Source organism: Microcebus murinus, chromosome 1 (genome assembly GCF_040939455.1).
Source record: "Microcebus murinus isolate Inina chromosome 1, M.murinus_Inina_mat1.0, whole genome shotgun sequence".
Lineage (NCBI taxonomy): Eukaryota > Metazoa > Chordata > Mammalia > Primates > Cheirogaleidae > Microcebus > Microcebus murinus.
The window spans coordinates 75642550-75663259 of NC_134104.1; the positions used below are offsets into that span (position 1 = coordinate 75642550).

Sequence of the window (20710 nt, forward strand, 5' to 3'; positions counted from 1 at the left end):
TTACCCAACTAAATCCTCAACTGAATGTGGGCTGAATTATATTCCAGAGAAGAACACCGAAAAACAATGTTGATTTGAACTGTTCATGTTTGTGGACACAGAAAGGAGTGGTGAAGAGGCCATAAATCCGGCAGAAATTCAAAGGTCACTTAGTAGTTATGTAATCTTATTTCACCAAACTCATTTTCTCATCTGCAAAATGAAACTGATGATCATAAAACCTTTAATGAATCGATACAATAATTAAGAAAACACATGGTAAGCACTCAAAAATGTTTCAAAATTATATTATTTCTAAGAAAAAATGATAAGATATTTTCTTGCCTCGATTGTGTAGTTTACCTGCTCCCAAGCATTAATCTCATTAACCCTCCAGCCGCCCCATCCACCTACCAATCTCATGTCTGAGACCCACATTTGGAATGCACCAGCCATTTCCTCCAAGTCTCTGGGAAGCCCATAGCAGATTCCCACAACACACTTAATTCCTTCCGCCCTTCCCCTAACCCTCACGTTCTCTGGCCTTATATGCACCTTCAAGCCAGCAGATTTTCGCTTCCTACATGCAACAGCACCAGTTTATCTCCCCCTTCCTCACCTCTAGCAAGTTTCTTCTAGAAAGACACAGCCTCCCAAAGCCATATTCCATGAAAAGCCCCACCCACCAACCACCAACGCACATACACAGGTCTGAGCTTCTTTGGAATTACTGCCCTGGGTCAAAGTCCCAGGTTCACTCAGATTAAAAGTTACTAAAAGTGCCACTATGCCTTCTGCATTACCACCCAAATATCTAATCCCTCAGAGATCATTCCAGAGCCTTGTTCTCCTATGAATCTCTAGAGAACCAATTAATGGCCCCTATGTCACCCATTAATTGAAACTTTACTTAAGAAAAAAATAAATGTCCTCCCCTTTCTCCATTTTCCACAGCCCCTTCACCCTTGCCATTCAAAACACAGCCTCGAGAATAAACCATCTGCTTCCCTACATCTGCATATGCCACTGCCTTTGCCTAATAGGGCCTCTCTCACCTGTCCTTCTTCCACCTGGGCAACTCCTACTCAGTCCTACAGGTTCAATTGAGACATCACCCTTCTGTGATGGTTTCCCTGAGGTTGGTCCTTCTCAGTGCAGAGCAACCCTGCACATACCCCTGTAAAACTCTTAATACACTGACATCCCCCCAACCTCAACTCCACCACACCCCGTGTGCTCCTCAAAGACAGGAACCATGTCCACCCCATCTGTGTACTCCCAGGGCCTAGCCAGTTTCTTCACAATAAGCAGGCTCCAACCTCTGGTTTCACCATATGACCTGCCATTTTCTACCTCCCTGTCGTATTTCTATTTAATGCAGCAAATCTCTGGGCTAAGGGGGCTTCCTAGTTCCCACTAGTGACACTCTGTCCTTGGCTAAAACCCCATCATCATTCAAGCATCTTAAGCCATAATTTTGAAATCAAATCCAATATGACTCTTGCCCCATTCCCAATTAGCCCCTGCTAGATCCACAGCAGGGCAAAGTTACATGTCATCACCAAGAATCAAAAGTTCTGGGTTGAAATTTTGAGCACTTCTCTAATTAGCCATGTGACCATGGGCAAGGGTTAAAATGGAGATGGCAGCATCACCAGGCCTAATTCTCAGGGGATCTTTGAGATTCAAATGGAATATCTAATGGGAAAGTGTTTTGTAAAGTGCAAAGCAATGTACACTGACAAAGGACAAGATCGACAAATTTATCGAATTTAAACCACTGACTGTAAGATGTGCCATTATCAACTTAGAATGAAAAATCTGCTCAACTATGATATAGCCATGATAACAAGACAAGCAGATTTCAGTGATATTAAAATTTTTTAAAGTATTTTCAAATTGATTAAAATTGATTTATTGAGACAAATGATTTGTCTCAATAAAATATAGGAAACCTATAAAATTTTGATATTTGCCAATGACACATGACAGGCACTCAGTAACATATGTCAAGTAAATGAACAAATGCTCACTGATAATAAACTTCTTAGGTCAAATTACCACCTTTCTCATTGGAATCAGGTGCCAGGAGCCTTCCCAATGCCAGTACCTGCCCTCTAAACCATGTTCCAGCCTGTTCAAAAACCTTCAAATGATAACTTTAAGTCATATCCAAACTCCCTAGCCTGGCATTTTTAAGGTCCTTCATAATCAAGTCTCCTCTTCTCCCACCCACCCACCCCTTTTGGGAACTATTTACCTCCCACAGCGGGATCACCTCTCCACCAGAATGTGTCACTCAAAGAAGGGTCCTGCTCAGTCCTAGCTATAGCAACTGGCTCAGCAGCTCAGCTTCCCCTCCCTCTGCCTCCACCCAAAACCAGCTCTGGGCCCATGCCTCTTACAGGGATCCTGACTCTGGGGGACTGCCCCACCCTAAGGCCCCAGGCTTGTACCCCTACCATTCAGACAGCTAATCCCATCTAGAATGCACATTCTAGACTGCAAAGGCTTGAGTGTTGGGATTGGGGGCTGCCTTACAAAAATTAAATACAAAATGCACACTTTAACTGTCCTCTGGTGCTGGGAGGAACTCTGCAAGGAGGAAAGCTGGTGATGAGGTAGAGGGAACCCTACTGGGTGTTCCAGTCCCTCACTCTCCACCATTATTCACTGTAGGCTCCAAGACTAGCTCCCACCTTCTGGGGCCTTTATCTTTTCTTCTATCTGTAAGAGTGAGAGAGGATGAAAAGGAGAAAGGAGTAGCTACTTTCTAAAGGTGCTCCTTCCTATCCACACTTTCCCTCCCTTCACTTAAAGGTTTTCTTAAAATGCACCTGTGCAGGGAGAGGGATGCCATTAAGTCACTAACACCTTAGTGAGAATGAGTTTTATTGGGGATGCAAGAAATGTAGAAAAGGAAGGGGGGGGAGGGAGACAAAGGAGACTGGAAACAAAGTTAAGTGCGTCCGGTATTAGGAAAGTAACTCAGAGAGGACCCTGAGTTTTTGCTGATTGGTGGGTGTTGGGGAGGGAAAGCAGCGGATCCCTCCTCAGGGAAGGGAAGCCAGAGAGATTATTCAGTCCTCCTAGGACCCCAAGGTTCCTAAGACACTGCCCAGGCCAAGTACTCAGCCACACTCCTCTGATTAGCTCATCTCATGTCACAATACCCCCACCCCCGAGCCCCATGCCTCCAACATGAGAACATTTACAGTTTCATCGCCACTCCCCACACTGTTCAGTGTTCTCTGGTCTGCAGTTCCCTCGCAGAGATGACCTTCCTCCACGCCGCTGCCTAGCTTCAGACAACTCTGCAGCCTTCAAAAGCCCTGACTGAGTGCAGCCCTCTCCAAAGGGACATCTCTGGTCCCTCCCTAGGGACCAGAAAATCAAACTCCCTCCCCTGCACCCCCTCATAACTTTATCCGTGCCTTTTCCCCAGCACTTAGCACTTGCTACCTGAGTCAAGTCTGACAAGGTTCAACTGAGCACTCCTTGAGGGCAAAGTCTAGGCTCAACACACCCAGCACAGTGCCTGCCACACAGTGGGTCCTAGAGAAATTCTTAGGGAAAGGAAACTAGAAGTCCCGAGCCATCTATTTAATTACAGCTTGGCCTCGAGTAAATTTGACTTCCGGGAAGACCCCGCCTCTCTGGGGACCTCAGTTGCCCCAACTGTAAAATGGAAGGACTTGAATGACTGGGTCCCTAGGCCCTCTCCACTGTGACAACTGTGATTCCGCGAAAGCTCTAAGCGGATGGGCGTGGCCCCGCCCCCTGGGCGCCCAGAAAAGTCTGGGCAGGGGGCGCGCAGGGAAAGGCTCCAGTCCCACCCAGCCTCTGGTCAACGCTTCCCGAAAAACTCTGGGTCCCCCTCCCCCATGGCGTGCACCCCGTGATTGGGCCGCGGCCGGCACTTCCGCACCGCGGGCCTGGCGGCCCGGGCCGGGCGCGCGCCCTGCGCTCTACACCCTGTGCTCCTGCCACCCCGGAGGTGCTCGCGCCCGGGGAGGGCTGGGGGTTCCCGAGGCGCCCGCGGGCGGAGGGTGGGGGGAAGGAAGGATTTGCAACAATACCTCGGGGAGGAGGCAGCCGGGGCAGCGGCGGCGGCGGCGGCTGGAGGCGGAGGCAGAGGCAGAGGAGGAGGTGCCGGGGCACTCCCCCTCCCATTGTCCCCAGCCCCGGACAGGCCCTGCCCAGCGCCCCGCACTGGCCCCATCGAGCGCGCTGCCCGCGCCCAGCGCCCCGCTCCGGGGGCCGTGCAGCCAACCCTTACCTTGCAGCGCCTGGCTCTCCCCTGCTCGCTAAAGCTACTTATCCCGGGAAAGCTCGCGCGGGACCCGGGAGCGAACCCACAGACAAAAAGTGAAACTTCGGCAGGGCTGGAGCGGCTGCTGGTTGGTGCCTTTCCCCCTCCTTCCTCCCCACCGTCCCCACCCCCTCCCCTCGGTCTCCCGTGCGGTGCCCTGAGCGCTGGAGGCTGACGTCAGGGGCCTGAATTCCTGACTTTGCCTGCACGCATTTGTCCATGTAAGGTATGGGAAGGCGTGTGCCCGCGGGGCCGCCGCGCTGTGCTCGCCTGGCGGGGGAGGGGGCACCCGCTGCCGGCGTGGCTGTGCCAAAAGGTGGGCGCATAGAGGGCATTGCATTTCCTGGGAGGAAGCGGGGGAGACGCGGGAATGCGGGGAGCTTGCGAAGGAGGAAGGGAGAGAGGGAGGTGGGGAGGCTTTGCCTCTGCTGGAGGAAGAGGAAGGAGACGTAGGAGGAAGTGGCCGAGTCGAGGGGCTGCTGGAGACATAAGGGAACCTCTGCTGTTACGGCGTCAAGTTAGGGCGCCGAGCCTGAGGGGAGGAGGTCCTGCCAGGGAATCCCCTTCCGAGATCTTCCTCGTGAGTCCCGCCCTGGATTCCCAGCAAGACTCCAAACTTGCAAGATGTCAGAGCTGGCAAAAACTAACTTCCAACCCGTCCACTTCGTGAGTGCAGCTCTCAGGAGGGAAATGACTTATACAGGGTAACGCACTCAGGAGATCCAGGAGTGGGACCTGGGACCGGGCGCTCTGCGTCCCAGCCTGGTTCCCGCCTCCAGGCCGGGCCCTCACTGCCGACTTCCGCCTGAGCCTTGAACCTGGTTAGGCGTCTGCGGGCAGCGCTGACCACCCAGTGATTACTGCTCTTGGCCAGGGAGCCAGTTCCTGGAAGGTTTTGGTTGACTGTGAGCCCTGATTGCTGTGACAATCAGTTGCTTCAGGGCAGCTTCCTCTGTCCTGTCCTCCAATAAACGAAGAACCCCTGGAGTTTAACGTTTGCTTCTCACCTCTGCCTGGAAACCCAGAAAGCTTGCTCTGTGCTTATAGCTTCAAAAAAACAAAGTCTGCGAACTGGGTGAACTGGTTTGAATAAAGACAAGCCTGTTCTTGGAAGTTTTGAGTCGGATTTTTTTCCTCTGACATTTGTAAATGTGAACAAGGATGAGAAGCACCATTACTGTGCCAAGGGCTTATAACGCAGAGCACCCATTGCCTGGAAGGCACTGCAAGACCTGAGCCATCATCTCATTGTATTTCTATCCTATTGATATCTAAAATAATAATCTCTCACCCCGGCACATCGTAAAAGCACTTTCTTAACCGCTTATTACATCTTCAAGTGAGTGAGATAGGACAAACTATAGTCCTCTTTTTTCATTTGAGGCAAAAAACCAGGAAAAGTAACTTGCCCAACACAAAATAACTGCCCCAGCACCCGACTCACCTCCAGATCACCTAACTAACCCCTTTATCTTTCCACCCAAATACCTGGCCCTGACCTCTAGCAGGACCCAATCCCATTGGTGAATGTTGAGAGCAGAGCATGAGTTACCTATTCATGCAAACTCCAAAACGTGGTTCTACCCAAGCTGGATTTGGGTGAGGGTTTTTTTTTTTTTTTTTTTTTTTGAGACAGGGTCTAAGTCTGTCTCCCCAGGTAGAATGCAGTGGCATCATCATTGTCTCACTGCAACCTCAAACTCCTAGGCTCAAGTAATCCTCCTGCCTCAGCCTCCAAGTAGCTGGGACTCCAGGTGTGTACCACCACGCCCAGCTTAATTTTCTGTATTTTTTTAGAGACGAAGTCTTGTTCTTGCTCAGGATGGTCTCAAACTCCTGACCTCAAGCAATCCTCCCACCTCAGCCTCCCAGAGCCCTAGGTGGGATTCTTTCAATAAAGAATTCAGGAAAGATGAAAAAACACATGATATTGGACTTATTTGTTGAGCACCTTCTTTGTGCAGAGTTTTTTAATTCAGACATTTCTGGGTGCAAATTACTTAACCTCTCTGTTCCTCTGAACTTTCTCATTTATACCTACAAAAATATGAATGTAGTAGCAGAAAGATAAGGTCACAATTATCTACCCATTCCACACAATAATGAAATATTTTTCTTTTGACAACTAACATAGTTTGAAATGGGAAATATGAGCCCTTAAAGATATTTTTTCTGGGGCTTTAAAAAGATCAGACCCTATTATAACACAATTCACTCAATCTTAAACATTATAACATACTCATGTTCTGAGTACTATTGCTGAGTATGAAAAAATCCTAGTATCACAGGAAATAAGAATGAATCTCACAATCCTCATCAGATATAACAGGACTTGACCAGCATTTTTTTCCCACTAACCCACTTATAAAGAATAACAGCGTTCTCATAAGGATTAATAAGATTTAATAGGGTATAATTAGAGTAATTCATTTCCTATATCATACACATAAAAGTGCCGCGTTAGATTGAGAAAATGCTACTAATTATGTTGAAACTGTTGTATGAGTGTGTTGAGGAAGATCACTGTTTCTCCTCCTGAAATATTTATGGATTGCTCAGGTGAGCATGGTGTTAGCATGAGCATTATATAAACCATCACAAAAGATACTTTTGACTTGTGAAACACTCACCAGGAGTATAAGTAACAAAATCATAAATTGATGCTTTTTGAACACACCAGTGTTGTCATAACTGCTAACCCAGACCAAAAGCCACATTCTCATTTGCTGTTCTGCTTCCTTCTGTACCCTCACTTTTCTCAATATCTTATTAAAACTCGCTATGTGCAGGGCCTTGGGCCAGATAGAAAGGTTATACAAATTTGCAGATTCAGTGCTAGAAAAATACTGGTTTACCAGTTCAGAGACTAAAAGAAGCACAGAATTTCTTGTGGGGTAGGAGTCATTAGGCCAAGAATGGCACACTGGTGGCCTGAAGGCCAATAGCAGCATTCTGGTCTGGACTCATTGGTCCAGTGATGACACAAGACTTTTAGGCCATCTGGGCTGTGGTCCTACCTTTCTTTTGCATCCATTAGAGTCCTGTACCCAGTGGCCTTTGTTGTAGCTTATGCTAGTTCTTTTTTTGAAATGCCTATGATATGCCAGGCAATATTTTCAGGATTTTTCATATGTAATTCACTTAACCCTCGCAAAACCCCTTTCAAGTTGAGGTTATTATTTCTCTACTTTATCCAGGAGGAAACTAAAGCCCAGCAGGTTAAGTATTTGCTCTGTGTTAAGAGCTGAGTGAGCTTTTACTCAGCTGAGGGTGGATAAGGTGAGATTCCACCCTGAGCCCTGGCAGCCTGGCACCTTGCTCAGCCACTGTTGAGTGACCATCTGGTCTCAGTTTGAACACTCTGGTGTGAAGAACTCATGATCTCCTGCAGCTGACCAAGAGGAAAATCTATGAGGAGGTGGTTAGAGAAATAATAAGGCAAGAGGGCCGTGGAAGATGGAAGGTAAATACCAATCTGATGTTAACTTTGCCAGTTCAAAACCTACCAGGCCAAACTCCTTAGTATGGTTTGCATACTCTTTCATAATTGGGCACCTACTTGCTTCTTTCAGCCTCATTTCTGCCAGGTTTAACATGGCCCCACACTCCAACCAGTGGAAGTTCTAGTGGTTTCCCAAGTACATCTTACCTCTCCATGCTTACCTGCATTTACACAGTTCCTCTTGCTGTTGGGAACCCTCTTCCTTCTCCATACACCAGACAACCTTTACTCAGCCTCTTCAGATTAATCTTAATATCATCTCTGAGAGGCCCTCCCATCCCTACTGCCACCTCCAACCTACTCATTGTCCCTGCAGAATGCTCCTCTCACTCTGTGCTTATCCTCTGTCCCTAGGTTCCTGGATCTTGCTGTTAGTTACAATGTCTTTCTCTCTACCTCAGAATCTGATTTGTCTCTGAGTCCTTAACACAAGGCCTGCCTTGATCATTGTGGGCATTCCACTGTTTTTTGTTTTGGGTTTTTTTAAATTCCTGTTTCTGGTCAAAGACAGAGAAAGATGGGGAAAGTATAGGGCCTGGGTGTTTAAATAAAATCAGCTAACATCATCAAGAGATGAGGCCTGGATGCAAGCAGACCAATGGGAGGGGGAGGAAGAGTCAGAGGAGCCCAGCCATTTGGAAGTACCATCAAGACTCACATGGGGAGGGACAAAGGAGAGAAAGGTTTATACTCCTTGCCTTACCCTAAAATTTCTGTGTAACCTCTTGGCAAGTCACTTCCTCTCTGGTTGCAGTTTTTCTATCCATATAATTAAGTTCTTGGATTTGATGATTTCTAACACTCTCCTAGCCTTTCAATTTGATGCTGCATGCTGCCCCCTGACCAAATGCATTTTCCCAAATCAGGGCATGCTGCATTAGTGAACTTGTAAAGGTTCACTAATATCAACCAGTTTCAAACTCTCAGCTGTCCCTTCCTCATTCCATGATCAAGTCTTAATGGACTTTTCTAACTACAACTCAACATCCAATACCTCCTCTTCCGCTCTCCCCTACACACACACACACACACATACACACTCCTTCATTCACTTCCTGCCTCTGGGCTTTTTTTCATTTAGTTTCCTCCTCCTAAACCCATGACTCTCAAGAGCCCATTTCCACAAATGCAGACTCTCCCTGTCCTGCCAGCCCTTCTCAAGGAATCGCTTCCCTGTGGCCCATTCCTTCCACACGCCTTCCAGTGACATGAAATTAATTTCTCTGTTTTCTAGGAAAGGTATCCATTTGATTATCCTGTTGCAAGTTAATTTTTCACAGATGTGTTTGATCGCTTCCTCTCATACATCCTTTACTGTAGTCTTCATGTCTTGTTCATTTCTCTTCCCCAGCAGCCAAGGCAGTGCCTGGCACATATAACCAAATGTTATCCAGTAATCGAGTGAGGAAGTGAATCCTTAGTATTGACTAGAAAAGCAACACAATGGATGCCCTCCCTCTGGAAGGTCTGCTAGTTCTTGGTGTTCTGGATATCTGGAATAGACTTTAGGAAACGCTTTGCCACATTCATGGCTCCCATTCCTTGGGCATCACAGCAGACGTTAGATCAGTTTTAGATAAATAGAAAGAAGTCCATGATACACACACACACACCGCTATATCTATATAAATCTCTCAATATATATGTATATATTCTATATATATACACATAAATATATATTCTATATATATCGTATATATACATATAAATATATATCTTCTATATATACATATATGTTCTCTATATACATATATGTTCTCTATATATATTGTCTCTCTGTATATGTTCATATATATCTTATACACACACACACACACACACACACGTATATAGTTTAAACATGACTCTGGGCAGATTCCAGGGGGGACAAGGGAAAGAGAGAGAACTAATATTTGTCATCTGCTACAATGTGGGCTGTGTGTGCTGCTTTAGGTCTTCTAACATTTAGCATACACACATTTTATAAATTATCTGAGGATATAGTTCTGCTATAAGAATAGACATGGAATTAAAGCAATGGTTATTTTGCAAAGATGAAACAAATTCTTAAAAAATAGCTAAGGTCACACTTTTTCCAGGAAGAATTAAGCACAAGTGACAGTTTTAATATTTGATGCATTCTATTTTATAATTGAACATATTTCTCTTCCCAAGATTATAATACTAGTGTATTATTCAAAGGCCCCTGGGTGACAGTGACTCTAACCTGGCTGGATAACGATCAGCCTTTTGGAGAGAGATGAAAACTTAACATGGTGGACAGTAGTGGTAGGCTTTTAGCAAATGCAGCATTAAAGATAACAAAGCAGTTTGCAAAAGGTTTCTTTACTGTCTGTTCTTCACACCTCATTGTACAATGGGGAAAAAATGATCTCAATGTAAAAGAAGAACATATCATCAGACTTCCTAAATGAATGTTTTCTCCTTTTATTGATTATTAGGTCTTTTCCTGAGGGAAAAATGGAGTCACAACCTACTTTCTTCATTGGCTTAGAGGAGTCAAGCCAATGTGGACAAATGAAGACTTGTATCTGCCCTATGGGTTTCTGCACACTTTTACCCAGTTTTTAGCAAGTGGCTATACTGTTATCACTGCATTTTGCAAAATCACAAGATCAGATCATCTGAGTGTATTTTGGTCTGTTCCAACTCAATGCCCAATACCAGTCTGCTGGCTGTTTTGACCTCAGGTAAGCATAGAATCCAGAAGAGTTGTGGCCATTCCCAGAGGCCTAGGAACCTTCAGAAGTCAGATAGTGCAGTTTGACAGTGGGGTCCAGTGTGTAGTAGTGGAGATGTTGGTAGAAAGAGCTTTAATCTCTCTTGGGTTCACTACCAATGAAAAGTTTCAAAGAGGCTCAAATACAAAGGCAGACAATTTTATGGCACTTTTTTTGCTCTAAAAGCAGGTTATTGTGCCTCTACTAGCATTATCAGACCCTGAAATACAGTATTGAGAAAAATAGACTCAATTCCTACCCTACATCTTAACACAAAGATAATACATAATACCAACTTCAGTGGGAGGGGTCTGTTGAGATAGCTTGGCTGAGACCTCCCAGCGGACCCCTGCATGAACTAGACCCACTGTTTCAGCTGCAAGTCTCCTTTGATGGAAATGGAATGGGCAATGATAAATCTGGAGACACACCTAGGGCCTGTTGTGAGAACACGAACATGGAACACACATTTTTGTCTTCACACAACAGCAGCCGAAGGTAAAGAGTGATGTCCAAGGGTTTGATGTCTGTGGCCAGGACCTCACCTGGTGTCCTCCCTGGCTCCTTTAGAAAGTTGCACAGAGTTGTGTTGCTGTTGAAGAAGGTCTGCTAGTTCTTGGTGATCTGGGTATTGGGCATAAGCTTTAGGATGCGCTTTGCCTCATTCATGGCTGCAATCCACTGTCTCACACACTTCTTGGGCATCACAGAAGACGTTAGGTCAGTTTTAGATAAATAGAATGAAATTCATAAGATATGTATATCTGTTTCTATATAGCTATATAATTCTTCTCTCTATATATGTATACATCCTATATATACACAGAAATATATATTCTCTCTATATGTCTCACATATATACAGTTTAATTGAGGTATAATTTACATACACCATAAAATTCATTCATTTTAAGCATACAAGTGGGTTTTAGTAAATTTAGTAAATTTATGGACTTGGATAACCATCACTGCATTCTAATACTAGAACAGTTCCATCAGCCCAGAAAGAAACCTTGCACCTATTCATAGTCACTGCTCATTCTTACCTGCAGACCCAAACAACTACTAATCTACTTTTTTTGTCTCTAAAAGATTTGCCTATTCAGGACATTTCAAATAAATGGAATCATATAATATGTGGATTTTTGTGCTGGGTTTCTTTCACTTAGCATGTTTTCAAGATTCAACTATGTTAAAGCATAATGTATTAATATATTTTCTTTTTTATGGCCAAATAACATTCCATTGCATGTATATACCATATCCTGTTTACCCATTCCTCAGTCGCTGAACATTTGGATTATTTCCACATTGGCGCTATTATGAATGATGTTGCTATGAACATGTACAAGTTTCTGTGAGGACATATATTTTCATTTTTCTTTGTTACATGATATTTTAAAGTGGAAGAAAAAGTATAGATGTATAAAAAAGGATCTGAAAAATTGTGCTTCAATGTTTTAAAAGTTGTTGTTTTAAGTGGTAGGATTATTTCTTCTATTTGCTTATCCAAATTTTCTAATTTTCTTACAAAAAATGTGTATCACTTTTAAGTTTTCCTTACATGTCTGTAATAAGACAAAGACAATAAAGTTTTTTTAAGACAAAAAAAAAACCTTAGATATATTTGGGAAGATGCAATCCCTTGTTTGACCATTGAATCTTCTTAGCAATCCAAGCTAAATCATTTTAGATGGAATATTACTTTCAAATATTTAATGAGATCTTTACCCGTATTTCTAAACATTGGCCCTTCACTCATCCAAACAACAAAGACATTTTATGTTAGTGCATTCCCAACGAAGGGATGGTATAGACTTCAAATTGAATGAGACTAGGTTTCTTCTACTTCGAAGAACAAACTTAATTTTAATTGTGTACTCCCAAATATAGATAATTTTCAAATTTGTATTTCTTGCTTTTGAGTTTGTGGACTAAAATTAGATTCCGTACAGGTAATCCAGTTTTTATTTGTGAATCATCAAAATCAGCATGGCTCAAAATTGAACTCACCTCAGTCCTGCCTTCTCCACACCTGTTGGCAGTCACAGTAGACCAACCTCACAGTCACCAACCACAGTCAACCTGTGGTCATTCTTGGCTTCCCTCTCTGTAACATTTCTCTCCAATCCGTTGTCAAGTCGTGTTGATTCTGCCCTAAAATTCAACATATGAACAGAGAGAGAAGGGAAGTAACAATTTAAATGCATGAGTGGTCCTTCCATTTGACCTTATAAAGTCTCAGTCAGGCACATGGTATTACTTCATTTTTTAGAAAACACTATACCTCCTTAATATCTTACTTTTCCATCCTGATCCCCTCTAGCTCCAGATCACCCAGGTGACTGCCACTTGTAAATTGAGGCACTGAGAGGGCTGTAGCTACAAGATCTAGAGTTGATTACAAGATTACTCTTTGCCTATTACACATGGCATAAAAGACTGGCAGGGAAAGAACTGGAACACTTCAGGATTTCCTGAGCAGATATGTGGCAGTTTGAATAGTTTTGGTGGCATTTGTAAATTCCAATCAGGACTGGTCACATTTCTTTAGATCTTTACCCGTATTTTACTCTTTACTCCATCTCTGATGGAGATGAGGTTGACATGAAGCACTCAACCATATAACTGAGTACAGGGAGGATGCTCAGGCTGGAATGCAAGAGACTCGGGTTCTAGTCCCAAACTCTGCTGATAAAGGTATGATGCTGAACAAGTCATTTTCTCTCCCTCAGCCTTATTCATTCATTCATCCATCTATAGGATGAAGATCCTAATCTGTCACACCTTTCTTTGTATTTTTATGTCATGGATCAGATAAAACAAGGAACGTGAAAGTACATTACAAACAGTAAACACTATGCAAGTGTATGGAACTATCAGCATGGGAGTTCATGATTCTTAACATTGGGTTTCCTATCTCTACTCAAATTTTCACCATTGCTCTCAAAGTTAACCCCCAGTTCTCTTGTGGTCTGTTTGATCCTTAATTTCTTAACTTATGGGTAAGAATGGATCTATAAACCACAAAGTAACCTAAATTCAATATGTATTGAGCCTTGATTTCCCCAAGTAGGGTGTAGATAACTTTCCAGTAATAAGCTCTTAAGTTGAGGATTACTGAGCTGATGCCTAAAAGTTCTTAGTGCTTTTCTTTAAGGAAGAAAAGTAGTTGCTGCATTCGAATGATGGCTGAATCTCCAGTGGAATTCTTTAAAGCACAAGGCTTTGACATTTTATTCTTACCTCTTATTATATTTAAAGGATTATGTTTGATCACTGTTACAGAGGTAAAAAGAAGAAACAGACTTGATTTTGTTTCCTCCCATTTTATAATGGCTAATTATTGCAGTTCAAAAAAATTATCTAAACTGCAATGTCTCCTATTGCATGCAGCCCACTTAATCAAAAGGTTAATAGCATTGATTGGGATGAAGAATAAGAAAATTAAGAATCCTGGGTGTTTTATCTATCCCTGTCACTATATCACTTGATATGTGACTATGAGATGATAATCTTTCATATCAGTTTGCCCTTCTAGAGTGTGAGTACAGTGCAAGAAACTCTCTCTGACCCAGCACTTTCAGTCTTTAAAAAACAACTTTCAATCTTTAAAAAACAAACTAATGATCTGGTAATAGTGTGTTAATAGCTAAATAGGGTGACCATATATCCAAATTGCCCTGGACAATCCCAAATTTTGTCTATTGTCTCAGGCCAATTCTTAATAGCATTGTCTTTCACTCTCAAAAGTGGACCAATTTGGATGACTGGATTTTTGGATACCCTATAGCAGTGGTCCCCAACCTTTTTGGCACCAGGGACCAGTTTCATGGAAGAAAATTTTCCATGGATGGGGGTTGAGGGGATGGTTTCTGGATGATTCAAGCACATCACATTTATTGTGCACTTGATTTCTATTATTATTACATTGTTAACCTCTCTGCTAATGATAGTCTGTATTTGCGGCTGCTCTCCAGTGCTAGCATCACCTCCTCAGCTCCAGCTCAGATCACCAGGCATTAGATTCTCCTAAGGAGCAAGCAACCTAGATCTCTCACATGCCCAGTTTACAGTAGGGTTCAGGCTAATGTGAGGATGTAACGCCTCCACTGATCTGAGAGGAGGCAGAGCTCAGGCAGCGATCTGAGCAATCAGGAGTGGCTGTAAATACAGAGTAAGGCTTCACTCACCTGCCACTTACGTCTTGCAGTGCGGCCAGGTTCCTAACAGGCCATGGACTGGAGTTGGGGTTGGGGATCGCAGCCCTCTATTGTAGGACTTCTTCGAGTAAATTTTCTTGAATACCTGTTAATGCAGAAGGTCCTAAACATGATACCGGCACCTACTCGAAGCAGTTACAGATCCTACTCTAATAGAACAAAGAGCCTAATAAGCTGTATATGACACTTTACACAAAGTACATGGTTATTTTATTTTAAAGAGCTATGGGTGTTCAGAGTGGGGAAGAATTACTTTTAATTATTCTTTTTGTTTTTGACAAAGTCTCACTGTGTTACCCAGGCTAGAGTGCCGTGGCGTCAGCCTAGCTCACAGCAACCTCAAGCTCCTGGGCTCAAGCAATCCTCTGTCTCAGCCTCCCAAGTAGCTGGGACTACAGCCATGCACCACCATGCCCAGCTAATTTTGTGTGTATATATATATTTTTTAGTTGGCCAATTAATTTCTTTCTATTTTTAGTAGAGATGGGGTCTTGCTCTTGCTCAGGCTGGTTTCGAACTCCTGACCTTGAACCATCTGCCCACCTTGGTCTTCCAGAGTGCTAGGATTACAGGCTTGAGCCACTGTGCCCAGCTCTATTCTTTTATTCTTTCACAAATATTTGCAAGTACATGCTATAAAGCAGGTACTTGACTAAATACTGGGAATGTAACAGGGAATAAGACATGGCCAAGGAATTACTATAGAGTGATATGTGTTAAGATAAGATGAGTCAGAGTATTATGGGAGCCCAGTGGAGGTGCCCCTGAGTCTTTGGGAGTGTGATGGAGAGATTTGCAGAAAGAAATAATAGGTAAAATGAGAGTTTAAAGAAGAGTAGGTGTTGTTAGGTGAAGAAATTTAGGGCAATGAGGAGTGCTCCAGGCAAAAAATATAGCACATGCGAAGACAAAACTGTAAGATTGTGGTGAAAGAAGGGAATTAAAAATAGTTCATTATGGCTTGAGCATATCATGGGGAGAATAAGAAAAGATGAGCTTGTAAGGAGGCAACAGAACTGACAAAATTTGAATCAAGGAGGAGAGGATTATTCAGAGAAAGGAACAGAGTGTGGCAGAGTGGCAGGCAATGTATCCTGGACATTAACTGTATCCAAATTCACAGAAAATTCTTAAGCAAGGCATGGACTTCCCAGAGCTGTGCCCAGGATGGTTGTTCTACGCAGTGGGACTGGCATCGTATGTGTTCGGTTTCCTGCCTTTTGTCCCTCCTCGCCTGCCCCATCACCTGTGGGTCAACCTTCATGCATATGTATGTAGGTATATACATGTAGTCCACTGAATCTAATCTTTTAATTTGCTAACTGAAGAAATTCTGAGCCTTGGGAAAAGTCTGTACCTGGCAGAGTATTAGGTAACTAACTATTCCTTTCCCCATTTGACCTTTATTTTTACTTTTCAGAGCCAGAAAAATTTTAGCCTCAACCAACAGATCTGCACAAGATGAAAGCCTGAAGACACCAAGAATTGGACCAAAAATGGAGTATGACATACAGCTGTCTTCTGAGAACAGGTTTGACAAGGACCCAAATGTACAGAGTGGAATCCAAGGTCCACTACAGAGTAGCAGATTATCACTCATTTGAGGAAAAGTAAGCAGAAAATAAGAGCATTATGGGGTTAAACAATATTGATTATATCAGGTAGGAATCTCAGTTTTAAGGAGTAAATTGTAGTCTGATAACATAAATAGAAAATAATGTATTAAAAAGATGTTGAGTAGCTTCTAGAGTCTACGCTGAGACTAAAGAACGTGTTCAGAGACTCTATCACAGGAATGAAGCTATTTAACTGGTCCAGTGGTGACTCTCTTAATGCAACTGCTGGTTATGGACGTCACTCGTACCACCAATATCCCCAACACTGGGTGCTGCCTCTAAAGCTGTCGTCATGCTGCCTCTGCAAGCTGCAGGTGTCCAGTTCTGCTCTGCTTCCTTGAACCACCTACATTGCAAGGAAAACGGGGAAATTGAGGTTTTGATGCTTTCAATTTCTATGTAGAAGATAAACTTTGCTTCATAAGATGGGAGATTATCCAAACATAGGAAGACATGAGGTGGGGGAATGAATTCAGATGCTGAGATTAAAACACAATGAGAACTGTCCATCACACTTACAGAACAAGGGAAAAGAAAACATTACCCTGTTGAAACAAAAGGAGACCTTCTAGAAAGGATTTGCTAGAGGAACCAGAAGAAAATGATAAATAAATTGATGGTATTATGTAAAAGCTGAAAGATATTGCTTTTGAAAATAAATAAATAAATAATAGGCAAAGTCCAACATAAAAAGACAACTGACAACATTTTAGATAACTAAAATGGGAAATGAATAAAATGGGAAAGTATTTTAGGAAATTAAGATTGCAATAGCAGAATTAACATCCACTTTGAGGGGGCAAGAACCAAAAGCAGGAATGACCTGGAAAAATCTAGCCTATAATATAGCAGATCAAATTGAGAATTTCTTCTAGATTATAGAGAAAAACCAAAAGAGATTAAATAAAAAGAGAAAATGATCTATGTAAGACAGGGATCAGAGATCCAGCCCAAGAATTTATGAAGGCCCGTACGAAGAAAGCAGGATAATTGGTCAAAAATAATGGTTGAAGGCCTAATTAGAGAAACTTTCCTGAGTTGCAGCTTTACCTGAGCATGCAAGACAAAAGGCCCACTGCATTCAAGACAAAATCAAAGACAAGATATTCACACTTGGACCCATCAGGGTGAAATGTTTGAAGCACAGGAGGAAAGCAAAACAACAACAGCAGCAGATCCTCTAAGCATCCAGATGGCAAAAACTGTTTACCTAAAAAGTAATAAAAATTACATTGGCCTCAGCTTTCTCAGCAATGATAAAGTACCATAAGTGAATAAAGAGATGTCTGTATGGGTTTGTGGGGAAAAGGCTATGAACAAATTAATTTGTTTTGCTCATGTGAAAGCAACAAAAAGACAGATCAGGTATGAAGAAGAAAGTACCCTAAGACCTTGCTTAACTTAGAGTGTGGTCCCTGGACTAGCAGCAGCAGCATCACCTAGGAACTTGTCAGAAGGGGAGAATCCCCAGCCCACCCTCGATCTATGAAATCAGAACCTGCATTTTAACCAGATCTCCAGGGAATTCCCATGCATGTTACAGTCTGAGATACACTGGTTTAAGACATACTCTATGGACCAAGAATGGAACCAAAATTAAGAGCTCGAAAATGGGGAAGTAAGTGATGATATGTGTGGTAGGAAAACTGCTCTGCGAACTGTCCACAGAGAGCCATCACTTTGTCAGGAGGTCCTTAAGGAACATACTCACCAATGCAGATCACCATTATTGAACAAATCTACGCCTCTGCAAGAACAGGAAGAGATTGCTGCTCTCTCACTCACAGCAACATCTGGAAAAATGTTTCCCTTTCATTCCTTTCATTGAACCTTTTTAATCTCTCATGAGTCTAATCCTATAATTAGACATAAATTTCTCTTGAAGGGCTTATCTCTCATGTAAGGTTTAACACAGGTTTGAGAAACTCAAGTATGATTGGAACAATGTTAAAAAAATCAAAATATCTAAAAGGATCCTTATTAAGTTTACCATTAATTGCTTTGTTCTACATACAGATTATGTCCAATGTATCATTTTTAAGTAAATAACCTTATTTTAGTAAAAAAAAAATCAAAATATCTATGTCTATGAAAAAACACTGGGAAAGAATAGAGCAAATTATTAAGTGATAAAAATTATTTCTTTTGAAATCTCTATATTTTTCAATTTTCTTGAATGAATTGATTATTATTATAGAGTATAAAGATAAACTTAAAATTTTTAAATATTTTCTACCAGGAAGAGAATACCTCAGCAAGAAAGCAAATTATAACCTGTATGTGATATTGTCCTTAAGCCTTTCTTTCTAGCATTCTCTCTAACCATTCCTTCCTGCACTCCGTGTTCTGATAAAGCTACCTCATGCTTTCCCACCTCCGTGTGCTTGCTTGCTAGAAAATCCACCTTTCCTGGCTATCCAAAATGTTTGTGGGTACAAATTCTACATTCTTTTAAAGACAGTCCAGGTAAGGCCTTCTCCATGAAGACTTCCCTGATAGCTAGAACCACTGCTATTCCAACCCTCCTCCAGTGTTCTGTATGTCTTTTCAGGTATTTAACACTTTATATCACATAGTAGCAGTAGTAGTGATCATAATGGTAGTAGTAGTAATACTCTTATGTCTTTGATGCACTGCGAACTCTTCATGGCCTTTTGGTGTTTTGGAAATATTTTGATTATATTAATCATCAATAGGTGATAGTTAAGAGAGTGACTAATAATTTGGCCTAGGGTTTAAGGCAGGCCCAAAAGAGAATGGAAACATCATGGCCATTTCTTTTCTCCTCTTTTACCAGCTCTGTGGCATTGCTTTTATATTTGGTTAATACAGCTAGCAAGCTTAAGTATCAATAACTTTGTACGCTTTGTCAATAGAAATATCAAGAAAATACTTAAGTGTTTCTTTTAAAAATCCAAAACACCAACAGAACACGCTGTGTCTCTATTTAAACCGACTTACTATCCTACCTCAGGCAGACTTACTATCCTTCCTCAGCTCCAGAAGAACTGTTTGCTCTAAAATTAAAAGAAATGAATTTGGATTAAGAGCTCTCTAAGGCCCCTTCCAAATCTAGACTTCTATAATTCTAAAAAAAAAAGATAAAACCAAGTTTGGCTTTGGCTTTTGGGGGCTTCAGTTGTTATGTTTTAGATACTATGCCAAAATACCGTAATGATTAATAATGCTTAGTTATTTACAGAGTGCTCAATCTGATTCTCTCTCGACTTGCATCATCCAGTCCCCTACAGTGTTATTTTTTCTTTCTAGAACAACTTAAAGCCAAAGGCTCCCTCTCTGAACTGTTTACCTTCTCAAGTGGAGGCACGCCTTTTGCAGCCACAGCTGTCCCCAATTAACCTTTCTCCCAGCCGTGCATGGTCCACATGACTCAGCAATCCCAGCTTCTAAGGAAGCCTGTCCCCGACAGTCAGCAATTACATTTCCCCACACACTAGCTCTAAGCAAAGAAAATGCCACCCTCGTCACAGTGTGTATCTCCAGCTCCAATTAAATGACCAACTTTTAATACATTCAGTGGAAATTTTATTGATAATCTATTAGGTACATAATTAATACCTTGTAAACTGTGAACGATAACCTAACATATACCACACAAACGACTAGCATTTATTTCCAATTTTACCATTTATCAATAATTTCCATGTACATGTGGAATTCATATCAATGACTGTCAAGCTGACTTTCAAATGTGTTGCAGTTAAGAAGTATCAAGGGAGGCTTGCTCCTCGTACTGTGTTGTGATCACAGCACGGAGTCCAATAACAAACAGTACCTTGCAGACACAGGCAGAGGCACTCTATGTTATTCATTCAGCCACAGGTGATCACTCTGCATATCCACACATTGTCTCAACTGCTAGAGTACAAATCACATTTTTCTTGCTCCATGAAGTCTTTCTAGATCCTCACCTCTCCTGCCAGAAATATCTTTACCCCTCTGAATGCTCACAGCACTTTTCCTGTACCTCATTAATTATTTTTTTCATTTTTATTATATTTTAATATGTTTATTACATGTTTCTTCTGTTCATGTTTTATATCCTTGACTATTCTCCCCTAGACCAATTGAATCAGAATCTAAGAGGCATTTGTGATTATAAAAAGCCTCGCAGTTCATATGTGGAGCCAGGGACATCTGTGCTAAGGACAAGAGCCACATGCATGAGTCACAGATCCCTTGAGAGACCATAGAACACAGTGGTTAAGAACCAAAGTAGTGGCATACCTGACTACCTGGGTTCACATCCCAGCTCTGCCACTTACAAGCTAGAGCTTTGACAGGTCACTTTACCCCTGTGAACTCAATGTGTAAATGGGATACAATAGTCCCTGACTC

The 20710-nt window shown here is 42.2% G+C and overlaps 1 protein-coding gene and 1 long non-coding RNA gene across 7 annotated transcripts in view; one reads left to right on the forward strand and one right to left on the reverse strand.

The window, feature by feature from the left end:
- LPP (LIM domain containing preferred translocation partner in lipoma) overlaps positions 1–4394 on the reverse strand; it is a 669323-nt gene extending 664929 nt beyond the window's left edge. For 5 of the 6 annotated variants that reach the window (XM_076003023.1, XM_076003032.1, XM_020286688.2 and 2 more), the window contains exon 1: positions 4259–4394. The gene's annotated coding sequence lies outside the window, so the exon portion shown is untranslated. Of the gene's footprint in view, positions 1–4058; positions 4138–4258 lie in introns of those variants that run through there. The other variant, XM_020286681.2, reaches the window with a different exon arrangement.
- LOC105885042 (uncharacterized) lies at positions 4293–18461 on the forward strand. The gene is made up of 3 exons (XR_012919290.1): positions 4293–4379; positions 10235–10483; positions 16156–18461. It is a non-coding gene; the product is annotated as an uncharacterized LOC105885042 (long non-coding RNA).
- The last annotated feature ends 2249 nt before the right edge of the window (positions 18462–20710 follow it).